The sequence below is a fragment of the Eulemur rufifrons genome, chromosome 15 (assembly GCF_041146395.1).
Source record: "Eulemur rufifrons isolate Redbay chromosome 15, OSU_ERuf_1, whole genome shotgun sequence".
NCBI lineage: Eukaryota > Metazoa > Chordata > Mammalia > Primates > Lemuridae > Eulemur > Eulemur rufifrons.
In genome coordinates, this window is record NC_090997.1 from 62,625,030 (window position 1) to 62,649,226 (window position 24,197).

Genomic DNA, 24,197 nt, shown 5'->3' on the forward strand with positions numbered 1-24,197 from the left:
GTCCCAGCTACTAGGGAGGCTGAGGCAGGAGGATCACTTGAGCCCAGGAGTTCCAGGCTGCAGTGAGCTATCATTGCACCACTGCACTCAGCCTGGGCAACTGACTCAAGACCCAGTCTCAAAGGGAAAAAAAAAAAGGCATTGCAGTTTCCACCTTGTTCTTGTCTCTACCTGTGGGCTCCCTCCCTTCTCTGTCCCCTAAGTTCTCTCTCTCCCTCAGATCATTTGTTCTGGGGAAGGCCTGTTGCCATGCCTTGTAGGTCCTATGGAGCCCTATGGAGAGGTCCATGTGGTGAGGAACTGAATGCTCCCACCAACAGTCATGTGAACCAGTTTAGAAAGCATATCTCCAGCTCAACCAGGCCTTCAGAGGTCTATAGCCCCAGCTGATATCTTCACTGCAACCTCCTGAGAGACCCTGAGCCAAAACCTTGCAGCTAAACTGCTCCTAAATTCCCAACCCTCAGAAACTGTGTGAGACAATGTTTATTGTTTTAATCTGGTATGTTTTGGGTATTTTGGTTACACAGCAATTTTGTTAGCAAATACAGTGATGCTTGAAGGTACAACAGCCATTTTGTGACCTTGAGGATGAAATCCACATTCAAAGGATGGTACAGGGTCATCATTAATATAGTTGAGTATCACATCAGCTCTGGACTGCCTAAATTAAGACTTCTTGTAGCGCAAGACCCCTATCTGTTTATACCACACAGTAAGGTTTTCTGTTATTTGCAGCCAAACACATTCCAAACTGACACACTCAACAATTCCCAAAACCCAATTACAGTTTCCAAAGAAAAGTTCTTCTTATTCAAGGATCTGCCTCTGCTCAGAAGTTCATACTTCTCTTATCTTCTGGAACCCAGCTGTTCATTTTCTGATCCAGAAAAAATATTCAGGCTGTCCTACAGGCACTCCTGGTGTTTAAAGGCAGTGGCCAGGATTATTCCCTTCATTCAGCAAGCAATTACAATTCTTTTAGTAGACGGGCTACTTCTTAAAACATGTCTCCCTTTGAGATATCCTTTTCAAAAACTCATTCAACTACACCCCAAAACACAAAGGATTCAGAAATGGATTCTAAGCAGCTGGATCATACAATCCATAGGAAAATGAGTTTCTTGTGACAATAATCTGCTTTGTCTTATGAATTCTAGAAACACATTTCAGCCAAAGAGCAGCACTGGCTGTCTATGAATGAAGTACAGTAATGTGCCACATAACAAGGTTTCAGTCAATGAAGTACCAAATATATAATAGTGGTCCCATAAGATTAAAACAGTACTGTATTTTTACTGTAACTTTTCTATATTTAGGTAAACAAATACTTACCATTCTGTTACAATTGCCTATAGTATTCACTACAGTAACCTGCTGTACAGGTTTGCGGCCTTAGAGCAATAGGCTACACCATATAGCCTAGGTTTGTAGTAGGCTATCCCATCCAGGTCTGTGTAAGTACACTCTAAGATGTTTGAACAATGACAAAATTGCCTAATGATATTTCTCAGAACATATCCCTATTGTTAAAACGACACATGACTCTACACAAAAGGTGCGAGTTCAGCTCAGAAACATCTCCTGTCTTAAAAATCTCACATTCCCCCTTCTAACTACAAACCTCTCTTTAGATGCCAATAGATGCCAAAAACTGTAACACGTAACAGAAGGAAAGTTTCATTTGGCACGGAAGTAAAAGTAATTTTGATCTGGTGACCTTGCTTTGTTTTTTCTCTCCAAGTATACAATTGCTCAGAGATAGAGGCAACACAGCCCCAGAAGAGGAAGAAAAATTACAGGAAATCCTGATCCACACTTGTCCAAAATCATCAAACAATCTAGGCAACTGGTATTCACTCATATGATAGCTTTTAAGTTGTCAGCAATTCTTGGCAAACACAAGAATAAAAAATAACTTCAGCAAAATTCTGAGCTCTAAAAGCCTTAGTGTTCTCATGGGTCTCTTGCCCTTAAAAAGGGTGTGTGTGTGAGGGTACCTAAGAAAGGAAATATAGTCAGAGAATAAACTTCCTACTCTAAAAGATAACATAATCCAAGATACTATATTTGAGGAAACACCAAATTTAATATGGAGTTTTCCAAAATTTATGAAACTCCACATACATTTCATATATATTAATATATATAATTTATAGAAAATAACTTAACATTTAACCAACCTGAAGAAGCCATTTCTTAAAATTTAATTTTAAGAAAAAATTTCATTTTAACTTTTGAGATGCAAAAACAAGTCTAGGATCTTTGAATCCAGCTGAAGTACACTCCTGGATTCTAATAGCACTGCTTAATCACACTCAAGCAGATACAAAACAGTGTTTCATAGAAATGTGATAGTTGCTATTCCAATGATCAGTAGATTTGCTTTTAATGTTTATTCAATTGCATATGTTCAGAACTAATATGACAGGGATTGCTAAAGCTTGGAACAGCTCCTTGATTCTAAAACATGGTCACTTCCATATGGCTATATATAAAAAAGCTGAACAGGCAGGCAAAAATTTAAGAAATTTTTTAAAAATATGGAACACTTCATGAATTTGCATGTCATCCTTACTAATCCTCTATCGTTCCAATTTTGGTGTATGTGCTGCACAAGCACAGGCAGGCAAAATTTGAAATGCTAGTTTCCATCCTTCAGAAACCCACACAGCACTCCTTACCTCATACTTAGAGAAGCTGTCACATTCATGCATATTTTTGCTTTTGATCTATGGAATTAATTGAGGAATAAATTCAGTTCTAATTTTTATCCTTTCTTATGCTGCCCCTACTGGTCCTCCCAATAATTGACAATAACATATTGTTCTAAAAACTTACTTATGATAATATTCCTGAGACTTTTCTGCAATTTGAGTATTTCTCCCACTCGCAGGAAAACAGGCCTAGACCGTAACAATGAAAGTAAACTCCACCAGAGCCAAGACAATGTGAGTAAACTCAGGGACTTCCCCTTTGCTATACCATGGTATTCTCTGACCTACTTTGGTTTTCTACAAATCTCCCCTTTAGTTTTCAGCCTGAAAGCACCAAAGCTAGGCCTCTGTTAATCACTGTGCATTAATAAACAATAACGACAATAAACAAAAACCAAGAAACACATATGTGTATATACACACACGTTTATATTAAGGAGTAAACATCATCTAATTTGTGGAAAAAGCCACACCACTAAATAAAACATTAACAAAGGATAACTTATTGAGGTTATTTTTCTGGAATAGATTCTAAAACACTTAAAAGAAGACTTCTAAGAGAAATAGTATAAGAAATTTTGTACAGGCTTTTTAAACTAATGCCTTGTGTATGTATTCCTGATCCACAGATCCCATCTTTTGTTTAAAGCACCTGTTTATACTACTTTATAATTTCTAATTGGAATGGGAAGAGAGATCTTACCTGCCTGATTTGACCTGCTAAATCTTTTTTCTCCTTTGGGGGAAGATTAAGTCTGTCTTTTCTATTGATTAGTTCAGTACTGTGGAGTTTTATAAAGATTCTAGAAAAGTGTTATATGAACATAAACAGCAATGATAGTGAACTAATCTCTTTTAGAGGGAAAATCCCTCAAAGGCAAAGACAATTCCCTCTTTCATTTACCTTTTTAGGTCAGTAAAAGTAGGCCATCAATAACTATAATGAGTACAGCATCTGCAGGGTGCTCAATTCTACTTTAACTACATAGACTAATTTAATCTCACTTAAATTATGATTAAGTGAGATCAGTACTGAGTGTGTCATGGAGCCACCACTACTACTAAGCCTCAGAAAATTTGTTACTGGAAAGTAGCAATTCCCTCTCCCTTCCCCCACCCCCCAAATGACCAACAGAATCAGGAATAACTACATACTCTTCCCTCTTTGTTAAATTTATGCCAGATATCTTTCAATGTCTCAAGAGAAAAACTATACACTGCTTTTTCCATCTTCCCCTCCCAATCTTTCCATCAGAATAGACTGACTTCAAATCAAATAAATTTAAATAATTAAATCCATACATGTATATAAACCTTGATTTAATTTGTGATTAAAATTGCTGCTCAGAAAGTTAACATTTTCTTTAAAAATGCATTTTACTCTTTGAACTATCTCACACATTTTATTGATAACTCACATGTACATCTAACTTTAAAATGTGCACAATCTAAAATTAAAGCAATAAATTTTTCCTAATTTTACAGTTCCCTTAGGAAAAAAGAACAATGCACTAATATAGATATTTGCGAGCCACATCTGATTCTGTGAATTAAAACTAAATAATTGAAAGGCATGTTATGTAAGGAAAAAACAGCCTTGACCAAAAAATTTTTTTAACAAATTTAATGTGTATGAATTTTCTATTTATGTATAACATAAAAATAAAAAATTTAAATTTTGAACACTTTCAAATATAGATTTAAAATATATTAACTTTAAACAAAAATTAAATGGGATATATCAGAATTAATTTTAACTAAATATTTTGGGATATGCAATAAACAGACTTTTACTTTACTTCCATCAATGATGAATGACATAGCAAAAAGAAAATTGAGCCATGTGTATAATTTTGGACACAAAGAATTGAAATTCATGGCATAGAAATGAACAATGAGTGGTAAAATCATCATGAAATAGTCTTAGACTCTTAGTGAACTAACATTTGGCCTTGTCACTAAACTGGTTTGATATCTGCCAACCTCTAGATTTCCCTTCTGCCCCCCCTTTTTGTCCTATAGGCTATGATCATCCAAATCCTCAAACAGCTATACCCTTATGTTCTTGAATTATATGGAAAGACATCTTGCTTATAGCTGATTCCAGAGTAAATAAATAATAACAGCACTAGGGGAAAATAATATTTTTTATAAATCTGCAAAAACACTGATAATGATAATGATTCTCAAATATGCCTACAGTTAAGAAAAAAGTCAATAAACCTAAGGTGACTTAGGCCACATATTTGACTATAATGAGAAAAAGTGTATTTGGCCCCTAAGCATCACGGATTCAGCTACCTAGACAGTACTCTGCCCAATGATGTACTACTTAAAACCAAAATAGCAAATGATTTAGGACAGTATGTACTTGAGAACCAAAGGAAGAGCTGAGATCTAAAAGACACAGGTCATTATCAATCACCAAATCAAAACATGGGTCAGAATCAGGTGTTGTGTGTTTTATTTTAACCAGCTTAAAGAATATCAAATATGAGAGAGAGAGAGGGAGAGAGAGAACACAAGAGAGCATATTAAAAGCGTAACAAGTCCATATCACTGACAATACCACTTTAATGTTGGCAAAATCTGTGTGGTGATAAACTAGTAACAATTCAGCAATCTCTATGTAACAGGCAAAACAACAAACAGTCCTCTTTTACATTTTCTACACCCATCTATCTGCCTGCAAATCTTCATATTGCTAAATATACTACGACAATTTAAAAATAAAGAAATAGTTAACAATAATAGTATCGTGCTCTTGCTTTTTTATCAAGTATGTCATATACGTTACCTATCACATAAGAAATTGTGCTTTTTGAATTGGATGAAACAACTGGGATAGCATTTACCCCAGCTACTTTTCCTACTATTGGATTGATCCTCTGATCCAACAAATTAGAATTTTGCACTTACATTCAATCCCTCTCTCCTTCAGTCACCAAATTTAACAGCTCATTAAATCATTCCCTTTTTCTATTATTTCTCATTTTCACACCTATTACTGTAATCTTCATAAGCTTATATTTTCCTTAACTATGGGCATATTTGAGAATCATTATCACTATCAGTGTTCTTGCAGGTTTATAAAAAATATTATTTTCCCCCGTGCTGTTATTATTTATTATGATGCTTCTCAGATTTATAAGAATAAATATTGTTATTTAGTTTCTCCCTTTCCTGTTTCCATTTACTCATTCAATTTTCAGAGATCTGTTTCATTTTTCAATTTTAAAAGAAATAGCAATCCATTGTAATTTAAATAACTACAGTATAAACTCACTTGGTCTCTAAAATCAGTTAGTTGTCCCTTTCACACATTCCTTTCTATCTGACCCTGGAGACCTGGAGAAGAAACTCTGAAGCAGAGTCATTTCTTCTTTATGAAATAGGTTCAAAGGTGGAACAAGAAGACCGGAAGATTAAAAACAAACAAACAAAAAAACAAGATATTGGGCCTAATAAGGACAAGTCTGCATGCCAAAAACTAAAATATACGTGTACTCAGGTGTAGAAAAGGCTCTGGATCACACATTTGTCTTTCATACATTCATAGACAAAATAATTATAATATTCTTGGTGTCTTAAAATACTGACCATTTATTAAAGACAGAAAAATACGAAACATAAAAATATAATTTATTTTCTTGAAAATACAATAATAGCTTTTTTCTATGATTACACAAAATACTACCTATAATTATCATCTAAAACCAACACAATGAAAGTATTTTACAAAGATTAGAACTTCTTTTAGTCTAATATAAGTTAAAAAGAGCCTGAACTAAGAACAGATCATCCCTAAAATCTTAAAAGAGGCAAGTTTAGGATGGATAAAAGAATTACTACCATACATGCAGTGAAAAGTAAAATTATGAAAATAATGTAATACTTTAGAAATCCTGGTTTTACATGCAAATTAATTCTCTCCAACTAATACTAATATTGATAAGTAATAAGAATCCTTTCTTAGATCCTGTATTTTGATTTTTGGCTTAATAATTTTTAACTAATAAAAATATACAAACCTATAATTTCTACCAAAATCTCTTTCCCTAGAGCCTTTGCTGCTTCCTAATGGAGGGAGAAACAAAACATAAGCCTACTTATTTTTAAGAGGCTAAGGTTTGTTGGTATTTTTTTTTAAATCACTATGGTTTGATGTGAGGTTTTTTGGTGGGGAGAGGGACCTATTATTTCTCTTTCTCTCTCTGCAGTGAGGGTAAGGGAAGTATGTGAATCCCTCTGGCATAAAATGAAAAAGAAAGCAGGCAGGACTCATATATGGGTCTACTCTATTTCTCCAAGGAAATTTTGACCAATTTGAGTAACTAAGATCTGGGCATATGTATCACAGCACTGAGAGCATCTGGTATGTAAATTTTAATAAAAATAAAATGAAACCAAGGAAGTCAACCAGGTAGTCTTCTATTTTCAGGAATGTGTAATATGAAGTGGAGAAAGGTCCATGAAGACACCCAAAATGGTGGAAACTCCTAAAACACTTGAATAACACATATAATAAATGAACACTATTTTTAAAAGATAAGAGATAATGACCCCCCCCCCCTCAAAAAAAAACCATGTTGCAATAGTGAGAAACAGTGCTAAGCATAAAAGTTTTAGGGAGTCCATGCAGAGAAACATGGATTTGCCTGGGTCCAGCGTCAGTGAAGACTTGCAGTGCAGCAAACAGATTACATTTGAAGTAGCAAAGAGATGCCAGAATAAAAAGGAAACTTTCAGATCTGGAAAAAAATATATAAGAAGCCATCAACATCATCTCATTATTTCCTTGGGCCTGGTTATTCTGCTGCAATGATAACAACAAAATTAATTACGTTTCCTCAGACAAATTTACTTTTAAAATGTATGCTTTTTTTTTTTTTTTTTTTTTTTTGAGACAGAGTCTTGCTTTGTTGCCCAGGGTAGAGTGCAGTGGCATCATCATAGCTCACAGCAACCTCAAAAACCTGGGCTCAAGCAATCGTCTTGCCTCAGACTCCCAAGTAGCTGGGACTACAGGCGCATGCCACTGAGCCCAGGTAATATTTCTATTTTCAGTACAGACAGCTGTCGCTCTTGCTCAGGCTGGTCTTGAACTCCTGAGCTCAAGCAATCCTCCTGCTTCGGCCTCCCAGAGTGTTAGGATTACAGGTGTGAAGCACCATGCCTGGCCAAAATGTATACTTTTTAATCTTTCATTCTAATACCACTTAACCTGCTTGCTTCTCTAATGAGGAAAAGATGATATAACCCCAAGAGCCTGCAGCCTGGATGTTCCATCATCCTCCAGCCCTTATTATTCAACAAAATGGCCAATGCCATTTTGAACCCCAGTGCCTCCACACTCAGCACAGCTTTCCCTTTCCATGTACACATCTCCAGTTTATCTGGACACGAAAGCATTTTGTCACCTTCACTGCGGGCTCCTCCACACCATAACCCACTTCCCTGAGCTCCCATGGCACCCTCCCTGCACAGTGCCCACTCTGCCATCATTCCTCAGAGCAACGAGTATAGATGTCTTTTATAGACATTTTGGAGGTAAAAAATAGTGACAATAGGGGGAGGGAAAAATCCCCTAAGAGTGAACACTAAATATGACTGTTCTCCAAATTCAAAGAAAACAAAAAGAACGTAAGCACTTCAAAGGGATCCATTTCATTGGCAGAGCTTCATTCCTATGGCTATATCCCTACCTTACTGTCCCTCCTTCTCGCCAGACTTTCTCTTCCATCTCTCTTCCTTGCTTCTGAGTCCTCAAATCTCAAACAAAAATTTCCCCTTATAACTCTTAACTGCTCTCACCTTGACTATTCACGAGAGCAGTTCATTTTTGCTGCTGCTTTCCCTACCACATCAGCCCCAATTGCTATTCTTTTGCAGCCTCAATCCACTCATCAAAATGTCTCCCTGAAATGCATGAAATAGACAATATAGATATGCTGGATATTCTCTATTTGCCCCACCAAATCATCTCTCGGCCCTACTGTACCCTGTTTTGTGCTTCAAAATGCCCACCTCTATGTACTGTCATTAGGGCCCCCTGCTATTCGGCTCATGACTAGAGAGGCACTAACAAACTGAAGGTCAGGGGAAGGGGGTCAGGGTATTTATTTGGAGGGCTACAAGTGGTTATATTCCTCTAATGACGGCCACAGTACCTGTAGGCAGGCAGCCTTCTCTTATTGCTGTAGATCTCACTGGGTTCCAGTAACTACACCCAACCCTTGCCGTTGAAGTTTAGGGGTGACAGTGACTTCCAGATGTTACTAGTTCAAAATGCTTATCATCCCTTGTTGGTTTCCCTTAACCCTGCCCACACCTTTGTAGAGAGTGACCCCATTTGTGCCATCTATTTCTTGCCAGGATCCTGGCTGATTCAGCAGGGAAAAAAAGAGACTAATTAACAATTTAATTGACATCCTCAGAGAATAAGAAAGTTCTTGAAAGTTAAAACTATGGCTGCTGAATAAACATGTCAATAGAAGCACTGAATAATAAACTGGGCTGGAGGGCAAATTTGTAATTTGAAAAAAGTTCAGGGAACTCTCCAAGATGTAGTGTAAACAGATAGAAGAGAAAGGACACATGGGAAAAGGCTAAGATGGAGGTTTAACACTTATTCTAACTATAGGTCAAAAAAGGACAGAGAGAGATAATAGAGGAGAAGAAATAATAAAAGAGATGACAGAAGAATAACTTGAGATTCAAATCTTTATATTAAAAGAACACAAGTGCAAAGGACTAATAATAAAAAGGGGTGGAGGAGACACACTCTGACATACACTAATGAAATTTCAAAACTCTAAGGTTAAATAAAAACATCTTCATTCCTGGAATATCCTTGTTCTTAGAAGATACATGATAAGGTATTTAAGGGTGAAGTGTTTGTAACTTTCAAGAGGCTGAGCAAAAGGAGAGGAAAAAAATAAGAAAGCCATTGTGGCTAAAAGTTAACATGTGAGTGTAGGTGGAGAGTATACAGTATTAACTATACCAGCCTTTGAACTGTTCACTAGGCTTTTGTAAAAAGTTGGAGAAAAAAGAAAAACAAGGCTCCTACGGAGGAGTAAAATAAAAATCATACAAAAAGAATGAGAGTCAGACTGGTAGACTACTCTTTATAAACATTAGATGCTAGAAAATAATGGAATAATTACCTCACAGTTCAGAGAGAAAATGATTTCAACCTAATATTCTAATCAACTATAATGAAATCTGAGGGCAAAGTAAAAACATTTTCAAATATTCAAGGGCCAGAAAGCTTAATTTCCACAAACTCTTTAAGGAAAAAAAATTAATAATACTGAGTTGATGCAACTTCAACAATATAACAATGAAATACTTAAAAAATGAGTTGAAACTGCACCTTCATTACTATCATGCTATTCTCCAAGCATTGTATCAGCTACTGCTGAAACATTGCAATAGCCTTTTAACTGGTCTTCATGCTTCCACTGTTGTATCCCTCCTGTCCACTCCCCACACTGGAGCCAACATGATTTTATTTTATTATAATTTAATGTTCCACTTAATTTTTTATGTAAATAATATACTCACATTGAACAAAATACATTCAAATGATTTGAAATAGAAGGTGCAAAAGGGCATCATGTGCCTGAAAGCCAGACAGCAGGGCCTCCACACTTAAGAGGGCCTGCTGTGGACCTCTTCTACTTGTATCCCTCCAACAGATGATGTCCATAGGACCCAAGGCACGTGCCCACCCCGAGTAGGCTTCAGGTACTTGGAACCCTAGGAGTTTCTACTCAAATGGGCTGAGCCTGCTCCCACGGCCTACACATGGGTTGTCCTCCCTATGGCTAACCACAGGGCCCATGTGCACACCCTCAGGCCCAGAAGTGGAAAAGCAGCAGCTATATGTGAGATGTGCAGAGTCCTGATGTGAGGGTAGGGTGTCCATCCTTCATGGTGTAGGGCTGAGTATGGGGCTGGGACAGGAGGACAGCATAGACAAGCCACATGCTACCCAGGGCCCATCATATCAGAGTGGGCCTGTGAAAAGGTACATAATGAAAAGCCTTGGTCCCATTCCTGTCCCCAGCCAATGGCTTCCCTTCCCAAAGATATTGTTTCTGTATTTCTGACACAAGAGTGAGCACTTTAAATCACAAATCTGAAAATGTAATCTCCAACCTAAAATATTTTAGTGGTTCCCAATTACTGCTAAATCTCAATTTTAGATAAAATCCAAAATCCTTAAAATGGGCAACATAGTGCTTTTCAAACTATAACAGGCCTTAGAATCAGGAGGACTGGGGTGGGGCCTGAGATTCTGCATTTCTAATATTCTCCTAGGCACTCTAGGTGCTGCTGATCTGTAGGCCATACTTTTGAGTAGAAAGGGACTATAAGAGATTAATATTCCTTTTGAAGCTATGACTTCAGCTATCCACTTACGGAAGGAGACTTTCTTCCTGGCCTACCCATCTCATTTAAAGAGAAGAAGCAACAGCTGCTCCAGGCAGATGGAAGGGAAGGTGGTTAGAAATTGCCAAGTAATAATTAATAATAGCGAACATTTATTCATTCGTTCAAACAATATTTATTGGACATCTGTTTGTATGTACTAGCACTGGCCTAGAGGAGCCAGTAATGAACAAGAAAAAGTCTCCATCTTCATGGAGCTTACAACCTAGTAGGGCAAACAGATTCAACAAGTAAATAAATAATAAGGTCAGGTAGTGTTTGGGGCTAAGAAGAAAAATAAATCAAGATAAGGAACTAGAGGGTGAGAAAAGGTGCTATTTTACACAACTAAGGCATACACACGGATAGATTTTTTTTTTTTTTCCTAGTTAGTACTAAGGCAGGCACAGTGCTAAGTACCTTAAGAGATAAAATGCTATTGTCTTTATTTTGCTGATAATAAAACTGAAGCTTAGAGATGTTAAGTAACTTGTCCAAGGTTAGACGGTTAGGCAGAACCAAGATGTGTACCCTGGCAGGCTAAGGCCAATTTCTGTATTAATAAGTATTTCTTGTCCATATTACATGAGGGCTGCAGCTCTGCTGTGCTCATCTCGGTTCCCTGTGTCTCAAATTCTGGAAGCCAGACTTAAACTTTTAACCTGTAAACTGCCAGGTGTGGGCCTGCCAGTTTATGACCAGTATCATAAGAAAAAAATACAAATAATCACCAGATACACTTCACAAGTATCAGCAGATCAAGAGGGATGAGCTAACATTTAATCAACAAAATTTTCCCTTTGTTGGTTTAAAACTCCCAAATTTCAATCACTTAAATTTTTCTCTATCTCAAGTGTGCTGAGCTTCGGAAAAAAAAAAAATTCACTAAAGTTTAAGGAAAATTAGTTTAACATACAGCATACATCACTCTAGTTTTAGCAGTGGTTCTTAATCTTTTGGAGATCACAATATCTTTGAAAATCAGATAAAACTTGGGCTCTCTCCGAACAAAAATTAAGTGAGTTTACAGAGTTTTGCATGCAATTTAAGGGGCACACAGAATCTTAAAATAGCTGTAATCCTCAATTTGAGAATGCTTAAACTGTAGCATCTTCCAAAACAAATCTCTGCTCTGAAAACTTTCTTGTCCTTGGTGAACAAGAGTGGGCTCTCTTTTACTAATTATTTCAACTAATTAAATATCAGTTAACTCTAATTATTAGCATATCGAAAACACAGTTTTGTCATCTAAAATGTTCTGCAGCAAAAAAGAAAAAAGGGCCTAACTAGCTTTTTTTTTTAATATAGATATTTTATTTCAGAATATTATGGGGGTACAAATGCTTAGGTTACATATCTTGCATTTGCCCCACCTGAGTCAGAGCTATTAACTAGCTGTTAACAATTACTTATTTCAGCTTCTCTGAAGGTAAGTTTTACTTATCGATTATCTATGTGTAAATTAGTCATAAATATTTTTAATCTATGGTAGGTGATTTCCCCTCTATACACTCAGTGGCTCATGTTAAGTATGTTGTTGAATATCACTCTGGTCCGTGAGAAACACAAGTATAATTTCCCTAAGTCACATATATCTATTTTTAGAGGAAGGTGAATTTACTTCTCCCATCCCCCCCCAAATTGTATCCGCAAACTAAGAAATGATTTAGGATTCTGTATCATTTTTCATTTTCATAATGTATTGACTTTTTTTTAAATAAACAGAGTACAGTCCTACTAAAATGACACACTGGAGAGAGCAGGCAAGTAAAATAGTAACTTTTGATACTTGATGCCCCATGTTTCATTATATTAGTACAACTGAATCATAATCTGGTAGAGCTTCTTTTTATTTATTTATTTATTTTATTTTATTTTTTTTTTTGCAAGTTAAAAACAATAGTTTCATATTTTTTCCCCACCCCCCCTTTCCCGAGTCAGCACCTTCAAGTGTTACCACTCCCCAAACGGTGCGAAATGCACTCATTGTGTAGGCATACCCCCATCCCCTCCCCCACCCCCCACCTCAGTCTGATGTCCAATTGGTGTCGTTCCCAGTAATCTGGTAGAGCTTCTATTAATAAAACATACCCAAATTTTTGCATGGCTAACACAAGGAGCTTAAAATAAATAGAGATATGAGGATGCTTAAATATATACATTTAAATAAGGCCAGCTGTGTTTATCTGTGACCTGATCTACACAGGTTAAAAGAGAGCTAAGGCAATATGATAGTTGACCACAGAATCGTTAAAAAATACAGGCATTTTATCTAGTCAATAATTTTCAATAAAAAATGGCAATAATATTTGAATTAAACAGATATAGGAAAAATTATAAATAGGTAAATTTATATTATTTGCATTCACCAGATTCAATAATAAAGTATTTTTTAGTTTTAAGAGGTAGTATAGTATTGAAATTAACAGAACAAGCTCTAGAGACCAAATGCCTAAGTTTGAATTCCAGCTCTGCCATCTACACTAGCTGGGTGACCAGGGGCAAGTTAGATAACCTCTCTGTACCTCAGCTTCCTCAAACTCAAAGGGTACATTAAATGCACGTACAGACCTTAGAGTGGAGCCTGGAAAAAAATCAAACCACTAGAATGTAAGCTCTATGAAGTGATTTTGATCTCTTTTGTCCAATGATGTCTATGAGTGCCTAGAACAGTCCTAATGATAGTAAGTGCTCGATAAATATTTGTGGAACGAATGACTGGTAACATTGTTATTATGTGGTTATTTTCTAGATATATGGAAAAACTCAACCAGTTTAAAATTGGCTCTTTAAACTTGGAAACTTTCCCCTTCTCTCCCAAACTCCCTCTAAAACAAAATGGAAACCTAAGTGTTGTTAAATTGCACACCCAAGGCCCACAGCACCAAAATATAGATTGATAAACTAGATTCTGTTGAGCAAGAGTGCCATCTAGTGCTCTTAACTGCTACAACAAGCTGAGAATTCAGAGTAAATCTTTTGAGTGTGAAGACAACATAAATGCAAAATCCATTAGGAAAAAAATCTCCATTAATACCCAAAATCTTTGAGAGAAAGACATTTCTAAATTAAATAAAAGAATCACAGTTTTTAAAATTAGTATGTATACTAGAGGAAATATTTCAGAGAGTACAGTATACTGATGTTCTACTTAACATAAAGCTCATTTTTTTAAGAACAGAAAGTGGTATATTGGGCTATTTTCTTTTTAATAATGTGTTTGGTGTTACTATAAGAAATATATGCACCCATTATAGAAATTTTGGAAAAGTACAGAAAAGCATAAACCACTACCAAGAGATAACCCTGTTACCATTTAGTTACGCGCTGCATAATGTTTTAGTCAATGATAGACTACAAATACAACGGTGGTCCCATAATATTAACATTATAATACTATATGTTTACTGTGCCTTTTCTATGTTTAGATACACAAATACTTACCATTGTGTTACCTTTGCCTACAGTATTCAGTAGAGTAACATGTTGTACAGATTTGTAGCCTAGGAACAACAGGATATACTATATCCTGTTGCTCGGCGTGTAGTAGGCTATACCATCTAGGTTTGTGTCAGTGCATGCTATTTTGTCTACACAACAATGAAATCACCTAATGAGGCATTTCTCAAAATGTATCCCTGACATTAAACGATGCATGACTGTATATGTGTGTATGGGTATATATGTATATAAATACCCTTCCTAGATCTAAAATATACATTAAAAATACATGAGTTTAATTTTAATAAAAATATTTTGCCAAGATACTAAAAATGAAATGAGAAAATTGTAATAATGATTTCTTTTTTACTGAAATCAAGAGCTTTCCCTATAATTGAAAAGTCCTAGCCTCATTTAACATTGTATTCAGTGGGGTGGCATTTTTTAAAAAATTGCTATCAGTTATGTAATCATTTCTGTGTGGTTCTGCAATAGCCAAAATACATAAGGATTAAGGCTTATAAAATGAAAAAAGATAAAATTATTATATCTGTTCCTTATAGATACCACTAAATTGATAGTAAAGTATACCAACTTGAGTTTGGGAGATCTGAATAGAAATTTAGGTTTGCACAATATATATATTTTAAATTTCAGGTTTATAACTTTTAAAAAAATAGATTTAGGGGGCACAAGATGAATTCCATTACATGTATATATTGCATAGTGGTGAAGCCTGGGCTTTTGGTGTACCCATCACTCAAGTAGTGTATACTATACCCCACAGATAATTTTTCATCCCTTCCCCTACCCCCTTTTGAGTCTCCAATGTCCATTATACCACTCTGTGTCTTTCTGTAGCCATAGTTTAGCTCCCACTTATAAGTGAGAACCATGGGTTTGCATAATATTAAATCTTACTCATTATTCATTTGAGAATGCTCATAAAAGTTTGGGATTTGTTTTTAATTCTCTTTCCCCCCAAATCCCAGACACAGATGAGATTTGATTCATAGGTCATTAGATAATCACTGAATGATGAAAAGAAAGCTGTCTACCACTTCCTACTTTTTGGATAGAAGCTGTTTTATATATATATATATATATATATATATATGTATGTATTTTTATATATATATAATTTTTTTGAGACAGGTTCTTGCTCTGTCACCCCAGGTAGAGTGCAGTGGTGTCATCATAGCTCACTGCAACCTCAAACTCCTGGGTTCAAGCGATCCTTCTGCCTCAGACTTCCGAGTAGCTGGGACTAAAGGCACTTGCTACCACACCTGGCTAATTTTTCTATTTTTAGTAGAGATGGGGGACTCGTTCTTGTTCAGGCTGGTCTCAAACTCCTGACCTCAAGCAATCTTTCTGCTTTGGTCTCCCAGAGTGCTAGGATTACAGGTGTCAGCCACTGTGGCCCAAATGCTGTTTCAGTGCAAAGAATGGGAAGTAGAAAACTTCCTAGGGTTGCACTGGAAAAATGGAGAACAGGAGAGTCATGAGGGAAGAAAAGAAGAAAGAGGAAGATGAAGAAACTGGTACAGGCAGGCAGGCCTCTCCCACTGAAGAGAGGTAGGCCCCAGCTAGCGAGGGGACGGGGCCTAGTGAAGGATACCTATTGGCCAGGCTGGCCTGAGGCTCCTTTATCTGGAGACTGGCTGCAAGAGCAGAAAAGAGTCAGAGACTAGGCTCACACTATCACTTGCTGGAGCACACTCTCTTCTGGACACTGATCAGGTTCCTGAGCATGTACCCAAAATCAAAGCTTTCTTCACAATATGCAGGGAGGCTCTTTCCTCCCTACTCCCAGCTTCAGGAAATAACTTGTTGAGGTAGGCTGCTTTTAAAATGGCTCCCAATGATTTCCACCTCCTGGTATTCACTCCCTGTGTAATCTGCTCCCCTTGGGTGTGGGCTGGACCTGTTGACTTGCTTCCAGTGAAAAGATTAAGGGAAAAGTGATCGGATGTCTTTCCCAAGATTAGGCTATAAAAGACTGTAGCTTCTGTCTTGCTGGCACTCTTTCTGGCTCTTTTCATGTACTTCCTTTGATGAGGCAGATAGAGATGCCCATGCAGCTAAGAACTGAGAGCACCCTCTAGCCAACCACCTACAAGAAATTGAGGCCCTCAATCCTCCAGTCCTCAATTCTGCCAGCAATCATGCGAATGAGCTTGGATGCGAATCCTTCTCCATTTGAGCTTCAGCTGAGACCACAGCCCTTGGGGGACATCTTAATTGTAACCTTATGGGAGACTCTGAAGGAGAGATCCCAGGTAAGCTGTTGCCAGCTACTTGACTCACAGAAATTGTGAGATAATTCTGTATTGTTTTAAACCACCAAATTTGTTATGAAGCTATAGATAACTGATTCCGTTGATGAACAAAGAAAAGCTCTTCAAGCCCAACAGAAGGACTGTACCCTGAGGGTCTTTGCTCCTGGCTTGTGGTAGCCTTCCTAGTCACGACTTAAGCCTGGACCTTTTGCATAAATGACACTTCCTTTGTGGGTTTACAGATTAGATCCTTCTTAGTTCACCTGCATAGTCTCTCTCTGCCATCCAAGGGCTTCTGCACCTTCCTCAATATCTGAAATAAATAAGAGGACAGCTAAGGAAATTTCCTAGCTCCATGCTTCAGTGACCAGATCAGCTTGGGATCTAAGTTCATGTGTGTATTCTAAGAGAAACCACCCATCCTGATTATGCATTATTAATTTTATTGCAGTTTCTACTTACTAAGCAGTATGAAAATATTTCAGTATTTTAACAAGTACTGATGTGTCAATGCACACTGGATGAACATTAGTCCTAGTTTATGCTGTAAGTTTGATTCATTAGACAAGATTCAAGATCTTAGTTCTACTTCCTTTCAATGAGTTTTTAAATACAGTATAAGTGTATGAGTTCGAATGCCAAGTATAGTGACATTCTAGGGAAATACTAATTATTTAATATAATTTTACTACTTCTTTTAGCCATCTCAACCTTTACATTATGATGGTATTAACTACATGGAAACTGCAAAGCTAGAAATGCTTTATTTGTAACGCCCAACACTGTAGTGAGGAGTTTTGACAAAAATTATAGTTACATGTTCATACATGCACACTGACAGATGGCACAAGGAAGATAAAAGGGGACCACTAAAAGGAAACAAAAATGAGGCCAAAACTTAGTCTGCAGGAAAGAATAACAGAACACTAATTACTTCCAGTCATCAGAATTTTGGTTTGGGCACGTTGGGGATAGAAGCAGCATATACTTGTGTAAATGACAGATAAGCTGAGAATAAAAGTTAATTATTACATTAAAGTTTATTCCTATTAAGCTGTCTTTATTATCCCAACGCATTCTGATCTTTCCTTGCTCTAGATTACAGTAATGCGTCGTTTAACGACAGGGATACTTCTGAGAAATGCATCATTAGGCAATTTCATCATTGTACAGACATCATAGTGTGTACTTAGACAAACCTAGATATATGGCCTACTACTACATACCTGAGCTATATGGTATAGCCTATTGCTCCTAAGCTACACACCTGGTACTGGTACAAACACTGAATACTGTAGGCAACTATAATACAATTCTAAGTATTTGTGTGTCTAAATACAGCTAAACATAGAAAAGGCACAGTAAAAATATGGTATTATAATCTTATGGGACCACTGTTGTATATGCAGTCTGTTGGATTCGGTGCATGACTGTACTGTAACATTCTATATATATTTTTTTCACATTAAGTTGTTTTCTAATATAAAACTAATACATACTCATTGCAAGAAAACACCAGGGAACTAGAGGAAAATAGATAAGTGGTTAAGAACATAGATTTAGGAATCAGACATGCCCCCTAACTCCAGTATTCATTAAGTTACTTAATCTTTCCGGGTCTATTTCTTCATCTATAAAATGTAAAATTCACCTTACAGAATTGTTGTAGGTATAAAATGAGAGACTGCAGGGAAATGGGCCTTCAAAGTAAGTGCATAGATAATTGTGTAAATTCTTCCAGAATATGGGTGTAAACACCAAATACAAGAGGGCAATAAACAGTATGGTAAGAACTGAGTTTGCAGATCTGGTGTGACCCTACATGCTCGGACAGCGTCATCAGCAGTTGTGCTGCCCTTTGGGAACCCTGTGGTCCAAGGAAGGCAGCACTGAGGTAGTCTGCAAGTGTTTCTTCTCAATGAGAATGCCTAGTTTCTAAGAAGTTCCTGTTTCCTTGGCTAAATAAATCAGAAACTCAATCTAATCTTATCCTAAGTGGGTACATGCATATCTGTGTACTTATTTTGTTTGGGGAAGATCTCCCCCTCAAAACCTGTAACCCACTGAAACACTGCAAATGTTATATGTAAAATGCTTACCACAATGCTTGGCATTTGGTAAGCACTCAATAAAATTAAGTAATTACTACTGATTATTATAAAAGAAAAAATTAAAATCACCAATAATCCCACTCCTAAAAGAGACCTATGGTTCATATTTTGGTACATGCAGGTTTCCTAATTTTTCCCTCTATAAAAATATATATATTTGGCATATTATTTTAAAGCTGTTTTTTCTACTTAAGTATATAATTTTTCTTTTCTTATGAATGCATTTTTAAATAATTTTTAATAGCTATAACAGTCCTTTATATACATACCATATTTAATCTATTAGATATTTAGATTATTACCTACTTGCATATAAAACATATATAGATAATACATTTATATCATAAATAGCACTGTAGTGATTATCCTCATACATGAATCTTTTTTGAGATGTTTTCCTAGAAGTAGAATTAACATGTACGTATTTTTAAGATTTTTGACTAATATCCAAACTGCTCTCTAGAAAGCTGGCTGTATGACACACTCTCCCACAAGTAGTTGCACTGTTACCAACATACTACCGTAAAATTTTACATTTTTAGCCACAGTCTTGATTTGTTCTTAAATTTTTTTTCTCTAAATCACTATAAAATTCTTAAGGGCAGTGTGGTCTTCTACTTTTTTAAAAAAAATATTCCCCACAATGCCAGAACAGTATCAGATACAAAGAAAGATTTTAAATGAATTCACTACAAAATTCTTAAGGGCAGTATGATCTTCTACTTCTTTAAAAAAAATATTCCCCACAATGCCAGAACAGCATCAGATACAAAGAAAGCTTCTAAATGAATTCTTATCTTAAAAAAGCATACTCATTTCAGCCTTAGATGGAGAGGGAAGTCAGATGGAGAGGTACCGTGCAGTTCAGGAAAAAAATAACAACTCTGTTGTTAAGTATTTTAACAAAAGAAAAGAACTAACCACAATTTAGTTTCATTCCAACTAATAAAATAACATAAATATGTAGTATGAAAATGAAAGAATATTTATCTCAAGGTTTGAATCTTCATATATTACTACATATCTACGTCCAAAATCAAAGAAGGAGCCATCAAAGACTAGTGTAGATTGGAATTACATACCTCTTTATCAGAATAATTACCATTAAGGGAATAATAATAAACACACTTCTGATAAACTCTCATTGCTTGGTGGAAAGGCCAAATACAATTCTAGCCTGAAGTCAAATTTTTGTTTAAAAATTATTTTTCTACGTTAAACTGAAAAAAGGGACTATCTGATATTCACACTCCAATACTCAACACAGGCCCAATCATGCCAGATATGTTTAAATCTTTAACATCTAAGGAAGATGAACTAAGCTTTAATGCAGTATTTAGAAAAAAAGAAAATATAATTATTACTATTTAGATTTTCCATTTTTGACAAGGTCAGTTGCCAAAATCATTTTGTGTCATCATGCTACAGATTTTTAGTGTACATGCCAAAGATACCAAAACTTTGACCCAACAAGTGGTATCCAAAAGTATATAAAATAGCACTTACTATTATGAGTTTGAAAATATTTTGTGCTTAATGGTACAGTTATAATAGGATTTACAATTACAAAATATCAAGAAAATATTTTAAAATCTAATTTATAACATATAGATAACAGTTAAAAATGCCTCAACAATTACGTTAGTTTGGGTACCCAGTTCAAATTGGATAATTTCTAAAATCATTATATAACTTAGGCGAGTTTACAATTTAAGAAATCAAGATAAAAATGTTACAATTTAAGCAGATAAATGTTTAATTATGGAAAGGATATGAAAAAGTACTTTTTTCTACACTGTTTAAACACAATCCTTTATGGTTCTAATGATAATTTTCCATAATACAATAACTGAATAAAAGAATAAACTGAATTTAAAGTATGCATGGGAGACACACAAATGAAAAAATGATTGGTATATGAGCTTGATGTAATTATATTATACAATCTGGGCTTGATTTCTAAAGAGACAATTGAGACTCCTTTTCTTTTTAGCTGTAAACAACTCGCTGTATGACATGTAATGCAATACCATATTTTGGGAGATTTCAAACATTCACAATCCACAGGAAAAATACTCAACACTCCTACACTATTTTTTTAAGCCCATAATAGTGCAGTCTTTCAGCTACAAAGACAGAAGCCAGCTATAAAACCAGTACTTTTCCACTAGAGTTACTTGTGGGGCAGGGAAGGGGACGTTCAGCACTGCAAACGTTAGGGTCTAAAATAAGATCATTGCAAGGAGTTACTACAACACTCGCACTGCCAGCACTGTCATGGCAACAATGAACTAGCTAGGAGAATGCTCTTTTAACATTCAAAGCTAATCTTGAGTCTATTTCTCATGGAAATATACCAAATTTTCTTTTAAGGAGTACATTAAAAAAATCGTCTTACTAGGAATCTCTTAATGTAAAGATAAACCTTTTATACACAATCTTTCCAGGATCACAGTCTGCAGACTCCTGGCGATTAGCTGAAATTTATAATGACAACATAATGAAAATTATACACCACAGTGAAACATGAAGATTCAGTAGGGTTCAAATGCAATTTCAAGAGGGGTCAGGGTTTAAATAAGAATTTGATATGCAATTTAATAACATCTGAGAATGTGGTTTCCCCTAGAAACACTAAAGTTTTAAGTTTCACCTTGAAGGAAAAATAATTTGGAAAAGAAAGTAATATATTTTCACTGTTAGGAATCTTATATTAAATTTTTATTCAGATAGTGCGGTATAATGGTGAAAAATAGACTCTTGAGTCTCACAGCCTGGTTTGAAACCTGGCTCCTCCTCTTATAGGTTAGGTTAAGCATTCCTAATCCAAAAATCTGAAATCTGAAAATGCTCCAAAATCTGAAACTTTTTGAGCACCATATGACACAAGTGGAAAATTCCACACATAAGCACTTAACACAAACTTTGTTTCATGTACAAAATTATTAAAAATATTATATAAAATTACCTTCAGGCTATGTGTATAAGGTATACATGAAACATAAATAAATTTTATATTTAGACTTGTGTTCCAACCCCAAGATAGCTCATGTATATGCAAACATTCCAAAATCCACAAACATCCCAAATCTAAAACACTTCTGGTCCCAAGCATTTTGGATAAGGGATACTCAATTTGTACTAGCTAGGATACCCTGGACAAGTTTTTAACCTATCTGGGCCTTGATTTATCTTGATGCATGAAATGTGGCTAATACCTACCCTTATAATGCTGTTGTAAAGGCTGAATGAATTAATATAGGAAAAGGTCTAAGACCTAGGCTTGGCACACAGAATGCCTACTCTTCTGTTAAAAAACATACAAACTGCTGAAGATGATTTAAGATAGTTTTGTTTCAATTCCATGGTACATTTTAAAGTAGACAGGAGAGCCAGGCACAGTGACTCATGCCTGTAACCCCAGCAACTGAAGAGGCTGAGGTGAGAGGATTACTTGAGGCCAGGAGTTCAAGGCTGCAGTGAGCTATGATTATACCACTTGCACTTCAGCAGCCTGGGCAACAGAGTGAGACTCTGTCTCGTAAAAAACAAACAAAAAAAAAGAGTCTGTTGCCACCTCCACCTCCCCGCCCCCACCACATCCACTCTAACCCATAGGAGGTAAGGGGGCACATGGGAGCTGGGAGCTAAGGAGCACCAAAGACACCTGCCACACTATCAAGCAAATCTGAGAATCAAACATGGGCACAAAATCTCTTCAAGCCTTGTTACCTCTTTTGGAGTATCTTTTTGGTAATTTAACCTTGCTTAGTTATTTTTTTTTTTTTCTTAAATTATATCAAGCTGTTTGGACTGGGCCAGTTATCTGGCAAGAAAGGACTATTTTGGAGACTGTTTAATATGTCAAGCTCCCATTGGGGGAAGCAGAGTGGGAATACTGATAGGGCAGCTCTAATGTCCTCAGTAGACCTTTAAGGCAAGCACTCTCTGTGGTGGATAACTTGGAGTACTAGACATGAACTGACCAGGTGCAGAGGATTCAGTTGCTTACTGACAACACTGACATACAAGCCATCACTAGCTTTCCTATATTATGTGTCCCTGAAGACATACTTGAAAGTCAAATGTTTATAAGTGGAATAATAGACTAACATGATGTAAGCAAAATCTAGTTCCCAGAGAGCTGAAACAATATTTACAAAATCCTTAATTATGATTCCTAGAGGTGCTATTTCCCCTACGACCAGGGAACCTGGAAAGTAGGGAAAAACTTTCCCAGTTGCCCAAAGACTTGGGGGACTGACTCCAAGGGAATACAGTGCCAGAGGGTTCAACTTCCCATCTCCTCCACCAGAAAGAGGGGGCAGAATAGAATACTAAGAGTTAACATTCACCAAGTGCTTACTGGGTTCCAGTAAACATTGCACATATGTTACCTCATTTAATCTTCACAACTCTGTGAAGGAAATGAGAGGCTTAAGGAGGTTATGTAACTTGCCCATAGTCAGAGTTTGGCAGAGGAGGACTTGAACCCAGGTCTGACTAACTCTACAGCTTGTGGTCTTGACCATTATCCTCTAATGCCGTCCAGGCATTGGCTGTGGATCTCTACATGTGTACTTGATCACCTGGATGGCACATGCAGCTGCCTGCCTGCAACTCCTCTCTGCTGGTGCCCAGCTAGCATACCGGAATGATCTTAGACTCCAGTGAAAGGATGGATGCTACAGATCTGCCATCACTCCTAATGCAAACCTCTGGGCAAGCTCAACACTTACCCTGGGTCAGTGGCACCCTATGACACAGCTGAACATCAGCATTAATCAGCTAATGTATGAAAACTGAATTTAATGAGCACAAGTCAACTAGGGGTGGTGATACATGTGGATACAGAGTATGAGATATATAAAAGTCAACTACTCAAAAATCAAGGCTACCCATTCCTAAAGTAATGGCAGTTTGGAGTTTGACTAATTAGCTGGAAGACCTAGATCAAGATATTCATTACATCATCATCACCAATATATATTGTATACTTACTATGTGTCAGGCCCACTTCTACATACTTTACACGTTCATTTAATTTTGAAAGCCATCCTATTAGGTTAATATTATTATTGTCATCTTCATTTTACAGATAAGTAAACAGAGGCTCAAACAGTTTATTTATAGTTAAATTTGTACAGTATATTGAAGTATACAAAATATTTTACCAATATCATCTCCTTTAATTTTTATAACAATAT

The 24,197-nt window shown here is 36.2% G+C and overlaps 1 protein-coding gene and 1 pseudogene across 1 annotated transcript in view; both read right to left on the reverse strand.

Moving 5' to 3' along the window:
* Positions 1 to 24,197, reverse strand: part of SESN1 (sestrin 1) — a 99,103-nt gene that overhangs the window by 64,215 nt on the left and 10,691 nt on the right. The window lies entirely within an intron of this gene.
* Positions 2,538 to 2,623, reverse strand: LOC138396152 (U6 spliceosomal RNA; annotated as a pseudogene).